The sequence below is a fragment of the Loxodonta africana genome, chromosome X (assembly GCF_030014295.1).
Source record: "Loxodonta africana isolate mLoxAfr1 chromosome X, mLoxAfr1.hap2, whole genome shotgun sequence".
NCBI lineage: Eukaryota > Metazoa > Chordata > Mammalia > Proboscidea > Elephantidae > Loxodonta > Loxodonta africana.
Window position 1 is genome coordinate 39709442 of NC_087369.1, and position 8904 is coordinate 39718345.

General features: G+C 46.0%; 1 pseudogene; it reads left to right on the forward strand.

Annotated features, from left to right (window-relative positions):
• Positions 1-590: 590 nt before the first annotated feature.
• On the forward strand, positions 591-1521 carry LOC100654544 (melanoma-associated antigen B16-like; annotated as a pseudogene).
• Positions 1522-8904: the final 7383 nt, after the last annotated feature.

Sequence of the window (8904 nt, forward strand, 5' to 3'; positions counted from 1 at the left end):
CCTTCTTTCTTTCTCTGCTATCCCAGGGAGGTTAGGGCCTCTTTCTGAGGTGACAGGCCTTCGCTCAGTAGAGGGAGCAGTCCCAGATCCTTCCAGGAGTCACCGTGAGGATTCTGAACAAGGACAGAGAATACCACCCACCTCAAAACAGAAGGGACCCCGCAGAGCCTGATCATACCTGCCTCTATTGTCATCTCCGGGAAGTCTTGAGCTGGGCTGGCTGACAGCACCCTGAAGAGCCTTCTCACTACTTCCTTCAGCTTTTTACAAGACAGGACAGGAGACCTCTGAGTCCCTAAAGCATTGCCCTTAAGAGAACACAAGTGGAGGCAGCTTTCATCAGAGCCACTGTGGTTGAGTGGACCAGCTGAGGCCACTCACATTCTCCTGTTCTCCCTAGGTTGTACCCATACTCCTGCCTACTGCCATCAACAATAGTAATCATATCTCAGGGTCAGGAGGGTCCACGCTGTACACATGAGCAACACCTTGAGGCCTACAGTGAATCCGAAGGCTGGGAGGCTGCACAGATCGTCAAAGCTTTGAGGATCATCAGTCCCCCCTCCTCCCATAGTCTAATGTCTGGCAACATGGAAGAGGTTCCTGCTGCTGAGACACCCAGTACTCACCAGGATCCGTGGAGTGGCTGCTCTTCCTCCACTGCTATCACAACCACCTCATCAAGCAAATCAGATGAGGGCTCCAGAAGCCCAGACAAAGAGGAGAGTCCAATCACCTCACATTCACCACGAGACATCGAACACCTGCCGATAGATTCTCCAGATGAGATGGTACCTTTGGTGGTGCAGTTCCTGCTGTACAAGTATCAAGTGAAAGAGCTGATCACAAAGGAGGAGATGCTGGATATTGTTATCTAAGAATACAAGGATGACTTCCTTGAGATCCCCAAGAGAACCTCTGAGGGCATAGAGCTGGTGTTTAGCGTTGATCTGAAGGAAGTAGAGCCCACCAGCCACTGCTACGCTCTCACCAATAAACTGGGTCTCACCTTTGATGCGAGGATGAGCGGTGATGAACACATGCCTAATACAAGCCTCTTGATAATTATGCCGGGCACGATCTTCATGAAGGGCAACTGTGCTACTAAGGAGGAGATCTGGGAAGTACTGAATATGATGGATCTATATTCTGAGAGGAAGCACTTTCATCTTTTATATTCTGGGACGAAGCACTTTCATCTTTGGGAGCCCAGGAAGTTCACCACTGAAGATTTCGTGCAGGAAAATTATGTCCAGTACCGGCAGGTGCCCAATAGTCATCCTCCATGCTATGAATTCCTCTGGGGGCCAAGAGCCCACACTGAAAACCAACAAGATGAAACTCCTGGACTTTTTGACCAAGATCCATGAGTCTAACCCTGGTTGCTTCCCATCTCATTATCAGGAGCCTTTAGAAGATGCAGCAGAGAGAACCCAAGCCAGAATTGAAGGCAGGGCTGGCACTACTACCTTGACCAGTGCAAGTTCAAGTGACAAGCCCAGCAGCTTCTCCCACACCTAGTCAAGTCTGAGAAAGATTCCTGGATTTGTCTTTGAAGAAAGCGGTCAACCTTGTAAGTAGTGGAGAGCCAGGGTGGGGCTTGAGGGAACACAGTGTATATCATCTTTGTGTTCCTGTTTTATATGGATAATTTGCAATTTATCTTCCTTTTTCGTTGTTGTTTTGTTTGTTTTAGTTTTGAAATATTGTTTAATATAATGGTTACTTAGCTTTAAATCTAAGTTTATGAATGATATTGGTCATACATTTATTGCTGTTTATGAAGTTGAAGAATAAGTATTTTGCTTGTTTGCAAAACAAACTGGGAAACTGACCATCTTATATTATGATCTGGAAAAAACACAACATGGCATTGGGATAGGCATTGCCCTGGACACGTGAAAGGACTCAGCTGTAAAATAGTTTCCCAGCTATTTGCAAGAAATAAAGAAAAATACTAAAAGATGGCGAATTCTTTGCTTCTTTTACCCCTTTTAGTCTGTTGTTCTGTAAAGTCAAATGATACATGCATGGATTTACTTAGTTTACTTAAGAATGTATGAGGAATAAATCTTGGTATGTTAGACCTCATGCTCACTGGCCCGTTTATTCCTTAAACATTAATTGAGCATCTGCTCTTTGGAAAGCACTGTGTTAGTACTGGGGATGCTAGGATAAACAAGACTAAGCATCTGCCCATGGAATTTCAGAGTCTAGGAGCAGCAATCATGTAAAGACAATGGAGGGTATCCTTCAAGTTCAAAAGAAACAGTAAAAAGGAGTGAGGGGGTGGGGGTGGGGGAGTCCATCTGAGAGCAGTAAAGTGTGAATCTCTAAGACACTGTAGGTTGGTCCTTGGGAACCTGCAGCTCCTTCAGTGGGAGGTAATTTTAAATTAAGCTGGTTGGTGGACTGGATGAGGCTGTGGGAGTGATGATCAGGCATGAGTCTCAGAGTTGAGAGCAAGCCTGGAATGGTAAACTCCTCTTAGCAATTACTTCGCGGTCATGGGTAAACCAGATCCCACCTGGGACAAGAACACAACGTGTCCTGTATTCTTGTCCCAGTGCAGTTCCACACAGAGTTCAAAGTAGGCGCTCCATGCACATCATCTTCAAGGAGCATTTAAGAAATAAGGGTGATACTTTCTTGCAGTGAGATACCCAGAAGCCACTGGGCTGGTCCTCTCTGCCCTGGCTGGAACCAGAGCCCACTCCATTCAAGGAACTATACAGTATAATTTGGAAAACTATAAGCAAGGCCTAGATTTTTGGTGGGGGCGAATGAGTGAAAAAGGGCTGGATTGGCTGGAAGGGAAACTGGGAAGGAGGGAAGGAGTTGGTCCTTGACACAAATTCTAGGGTTTTGAGTTGGTATCCAGTTGGAAAACACTCTCTCAAACCCAAATTAAATAATATATCCTCCAATGGGGATGATTTACTGAGGTTGTCCTGCTAAGCACCATTGTCGACTGATTTAGTGTGCCAAATCCTAGAACACTGGAGATTCCCTTACCTCTCCTCGATAAATAAATCCCAGGGGTGAAGCTGTGAGAATACTGGGTCAAAGTAATCATAGTGATAATTACCAATCATTTAAAACCCAATGAATGCCAGTCACTATACCAGGTGCTTTAGAAACACTACACACATTCCAACGGTCCTGTGAGATAGGGCTTATCAAACCCACTTCACAGATACAGAGTGTAAGGCTCAGAGAGCTTGGGAATATGCCTGAGTTCACATGGCTCACAAGTGACAGAACTGTGATGAGACCTCTGACCTGAATTCCTCTAGAGACCAGTCTGATCCCCTTCTAACACCCTGAGGCAGAACTTCAGTCTCTGAATTCATTTTACCTTCTTACTACTCCATAAGGAAACCCTGGTGGCCTAGTGGTTGAGTGCCTAGCCTGGTAACCAAAACGTCTGCAGTTCAAACCCACGAGGCGCTCACTGAAAACTCTATCGGGCAGATCTACTCTGTCCTTTCAGATCGGTATGGGTCAGAATCCACTCGAAAGCAATGGGTAGAGTACGGTACTACTCCATAATGCCTCTCAGGAGATAAAAAGAAGGACCTTGTAGCCACAATACTAAAAGCAGATGAAAAGGAGGTGAAAGTGAGAATGAAGCACAATTTGGGGACTGTCTGTGATCTTCATTTATCTATGGTCCCGCTGCCGACAGGGTTCCTTGAGAGGTGGCTCAGCCCAGGGGCTGGCATTTTTGTCCACTCCAGCTCTTTTCAAACTCGGAGTGCCCTTCCGCTGGGTCTTCCCAAGTGTGCCCTCTTCTCCAGACTGGAACCTGATCCCCTACTGTGGAGGCTACAGCTGCTCCCAGGGGTACAGGCAGCCATGGACCAGAATTACCTGCCCCCACCCCAACCCATAATTTAGAGCACTCCAACTCTCCGCACATGTTCCCTGGCTGCCACTCACCTTGGAACCACTCTGATGCAAAGAATTAAAGAAAGAAAACATTCAAGAAAGGAAAAAGCCACCATAACAGAAATTCCAATCAGTACAATCACCTAGTCAATGACAGCTTCACTCCAATACTGCGCCTCTGAAAGTTTGCAAAATCAATGACAGGCGCGGACTTGCAAAAGTCAGCTAGTCAGTGACTAGTGCCCCGCCCCAGTCCTGAATGTTGGCCAATCAGTGACAGACTCTCGCTTCCAGACAGCAGCCAATCAGCATGCACCTAACTCTTGGTGGCTGTGCTTCTGAGCCTTAGCCAGTCCCTACCATCCTTACTCTAGAGACCATAGGGAAACAGGTGAACTGAGTCTCTAAAGGGTCCTCCTTCTGCACCTCAGCCAATCCCTGAGTCTCCAGGCCAACCAAAACCTTATATAAGATCAGGTCTGGCTTTGTTAGAGAAAACTGCATCTTACAAATACCACTCTGCTTGAAGCAAAGGAGAATTTAAGTTTTTTTTTTTTGCTGCATTAGATAGCAGGTTCAATTTACTGTTACTCGGAAAGTTCATAACCCTATCAACCGTTCAACTCCTGTTTACTGACTTAGGCGGACTTAGGATTGACAGACACAATGCTGTGGTCTTAAGGTTTTCAAATTCAATCTTCTCAGTTTTTCCGTGGTTCTTATTATCTATTTTGTGTGTGTGTGTGTGTATTTGAACCCGAAAATGCCAAAACGCAAAGGTAAATTTTGCAATAAATTTTCTGAACACTGGACACTTGTTAAATGAGGAACAAGTCCTTTTGAAGCTCTTTGTGCAGTATGCAGTGTTTATTCAATATAGAAAATGGTGGAAAGTCAGTGTTGTGGATTGAATTCTGTCCCCCAAAAATGTGTGTATCAATTGGGCTGGGCCATGATTCCCAGTACTGTGATATTTTCCTACATGTAAAACCTCCCTGTATGATGTTAATGAGGGAGGATGGGCGGCAGTTGTGTTAGTGAGGCAGGACTCAGTCTACAAGATTGGATTGTGTCTTGAGGTAATCTCTTAAGACATAAAACAGAGAAGTGAGTAGAGAGATTGGGGGCCCTCATACCACCAAGAAATCAGTGCTGGGAGCAGAGCCGGTTCTTTGGACCCGGGGTCCCTGTGCCTGAGAAGCTCCTAGGCCAGGGGAAGATTGAGGACAAGTACCCTCCTCCAGAGCCAACAGAGAGAGAAAGCCTTCGCCTGAAGCTAATAGCCTCAATTTGGGCTTCTAGCCCACTAGACTGTGAGAAAAGAAATTTCTCTTGGTTAACGCCATCCACTTGTGGTATTTCTGTTATGGCAGCACTTGATAACTAAGACAGTCAGATATAAGCTACTTTATACTAACAACTTGGGGAGCCCTGGTGGCGCAGTGCTTAAGAGCTTTGCTGCAAACCAAAGGTCAGCAGTTCAAATCCACCAGCCATTCCTTAGAAACCCTATGAGGCAGTTGTACTCTGTCCTCTCCTGTCGCTATCGGTCAGAATCCACCCGACGGCAATGGGTACAGTATGGTACTATTCCATAATGCCTCTCAGGGGATAACGAGAAGGACCTCGTAGCCACAGTCCAAAACGCAGATGAAAAGGAGGTGAAAGTGAGAATGAAGCAGAATTTGAGGACTGTTTGTGAGCTTCATTTATGTAGGGTTCTGCTGCCCCCAGGGTTCCTTGAGAGCTGGATGTGCCCAGGGCCTGGCAATTTTCTCCACGCCAGCTCTTTGCCACCTTACAATGCCCTTCCTCTCGGTCTTTCCCACTGTGCCCTCCTCTCCAGACTGGAGCCTGACCTGGTACTATGGAGGCTGCTCCTGCTCACAGTTGTACAGTCAGCCCAGAACCAGAATCACCTGCTCCTACCCCACCCCTAATTTAGAGCATTCCAACTCTGTGCAGATGTTCCCTGGCTGCCCCTCACCTTGGAACCACTCTGAGGCTAAGAATTAAGAAGTCATTCAAGAAAGGAAAAAGCCACCATTACAGAACTTACAATCAGTACAATCAGCTGGTCCATGACAGCCTCACTCCAATACTGTGCCTCTGAGAGTTGGCAAAATCAGTGACAACCCCGGACTTCTGAAAGTCAGCCAGTCAGTAACCAGTACCACGCCCCAGTCCTGAAAGTTAGCCAATCACTGACAGCTTCTCTCTTCCAGACAGCAGCCAATCAGCATGCACCTCACTCTTGTGACTATGCTTCTGAAAGTTAGCCAGTCCCTACCATCCTACTCTAGTGACCATAGGAAAACAAGTGAACTGAGTCCCTAAACAGTCCTCCATCTGAACGTCAGCCAACCCCAGTCCACAGGCTAACCTAAACCTTATGCAAGATCAGGTCTGGCTTTGTTAGAGAAATTGCGTCTTACAAATACCATTCCCCTTGAGGCAAATGGGAATTTAACATTTTTTTTTTGTTGCATCAGATACCGAGTTCAATTTACTCTTACTCCGAAAGTTCACAACCCTATCAACTGTTCAACTCCTGTTTACTAACTTGGGCGGACTTAGGATTGAGAGACACAATGATGTGGTTGTAAGGTTTTCAAACAGAATTTTCAATTCATGCGTGGTTACTATTTTGTCTGTGTGTGTGTGTGCATGTATTTGAACCCAAAAAGGCCAAAAAGCAAAGGTAAATTTGTGATGAATTTTCTCAACAGTGGACACTTTTTAAATGAGGAATAGGTCCTTTTGAAGCTCTTTGTGCAGTATGTGGTGTTTATTCAATATACAAAATGGTGGAAAGTCAGTGTTGTGGATTGAATTCTGTCCCCTAAAACTGTGTGTATCAATTGGAGTGGGCCATGATTCCCAGTGCTGTGATATTTTCCTATATGTCGTAAATCCTGCCTGTATGATGTTAATGAGGGAGGATGGGCGGCAGTTGGGTTAGTGAGGCAGGACTCAGACTACAAGTTTGGATTGTGTCTTGAGGCAATCTCTTGAGACCTAAAACAGAGAAGTGAGTAGAGAGATTGGGGGCCCTCATACCACCAAGAAATCAGTGCGGGGAACTGAGCAGGTCCTTTGAACCCGGGGTCCCTGTGCCTGAGAAGCTCCTCTACCGGGGGAAGATTAAGGACAAGGACTCTCCTCCAGAGCCAACAGAGAGAGAAAGCCTTCCCCTGGAGCTGATGCCCTGAATTTGGACTTCTAGCCTACTAGACAGTGAGGAAATAAATTTCCCTTGGTTAACACCATCCACTGGTGGTATTTCTGTTATGGCAGCACTTGATAACTAAGACACTCAGCAGATATAAGCTACTTTATGCTAACAAATTGGGGAGCCCTGGTGGCGCAGTGCTTAAGAGCTTTGCTGCAAACCAAAGGCCAGCAGTTCAAATCCACCAGCCATTCCTTAGAAACCCTATGGGGCAGTTCTACTCTGTCCTTTCGGGTCTCTATGGGTCAGAATCCACTCGACAGCAATGGGAACAGTATGGTACTACTCCATAATGCCCTTCAGGGGCAAAAAGAAGGACCTTGCACCCACAGTACGAAAAGCAGATGAAAAGAAAGAGGCAAAAGTGGAAATCAAGCAGAAATTGGGGACTGTCTGTGAGCTCCATTTATGTAGGGTCCTGCTGCCTCCAGGATTCTTTGAGAGCTGGCTCTGCCCAGGGGCTGGCATTTTTGTCCACTCCGGCTCTTTGCCACCTTACAGTGCCCTTCCGCTTGGTCTTCCCCAGCGTGCCCTCCTCTCCAGACTGGACCCTGAGCTGCTACTGTGGAGGCTGCACCTGCTCCAAGGGGTACAGTCAGCCCAGAACCAGAATCACCTGTTCCTACCCCACCCCTAATTCAGAGCATTCCCACTCTTCGCAGATTTTCCCTAACTGCCCCTTACCTTGTAACCACTCTGATGCTAAGAATTAAGGAAAGAAAACATTCAAGAAAGTAAAAAGCCACCATTACAAACTTCCAGTCAGTACAATCAGCTGGTCCATGACAGCCTCACTGCAGTACTGTGCATCCAAAAGTTAGCAAAATCAATGACAGCCCCGGACTTCTGAAAGTCAGCCAGTCAGTGACCAGCACCCGGCCCCAGTCCAGAAAGTTAGCCAATCAATGACAGCTTCTCACTTCCAGACATTAGCCAATCAGCATGCACCTCACTGTGGTGGCTGTGGTTCTGAGAGTCAGCGAATACTTTCCATCCTTACTCTAGTGACCACAGGAAAACAGGTGAACTGAGTCCCTAAACACTCCTCCTTCTGAAGGTCAGCCAACCTTTGAGTCCCCAGGCTAACCAAAACCTTATATAAGGTCAGGTCCGGCTTTCTTAGAGAAAACTGTGTCTTACAATTACCACTGCCCTTGAGGCAAATGAGAATTTAACTTTTTTTTTTTTTGCTTCAGATATCAGGTTCGATTTGCTGTTACTGGGAAAGTTCACAACCCTATCAACCATTCAACTCCTCTTTACTGTCTTGGGCAGACTTATATTGACAAACAAAATGATGTGGTCGTAAGGTTTTCAAATTCAATCTTTTCAATTCTTGCTTGGTTCTTATTATCTATTTTGTGTGCGTGTGTGTCTGTATTTGAACCCGAAAATGCCAAAACGCAAAGGTAAATTTTGAGATGAATGTTCTGAACAGTGGACATTTGTTAAGTGAGGAACAAGTTCTTTTAAAGCTCTTTGTGCACTATGCAGTGTTTATTCAATATAGAAAATGGTGGAAATTCAGTGGTGTGGATTGAACTCTGCCCCCCAGAAAGGTGTGTATCAATTGGGCTGGGCCATGATTCCCAGTACTGTGATATTTTCCTATGTGTTGTAAATCCTGCCTCTATGATGTTAATGAGGGAGGATGGGCGGCAGTTGGGTTAGTGATGCAGGACTCAGTCTACAAGTTTGGATTGTGTCTTGAGGCAATCTCTTGAGACCTAAAACAGAGAAGTGAGTAGAGAGATTGGGGGCCCTCATACCACCAAGAAATC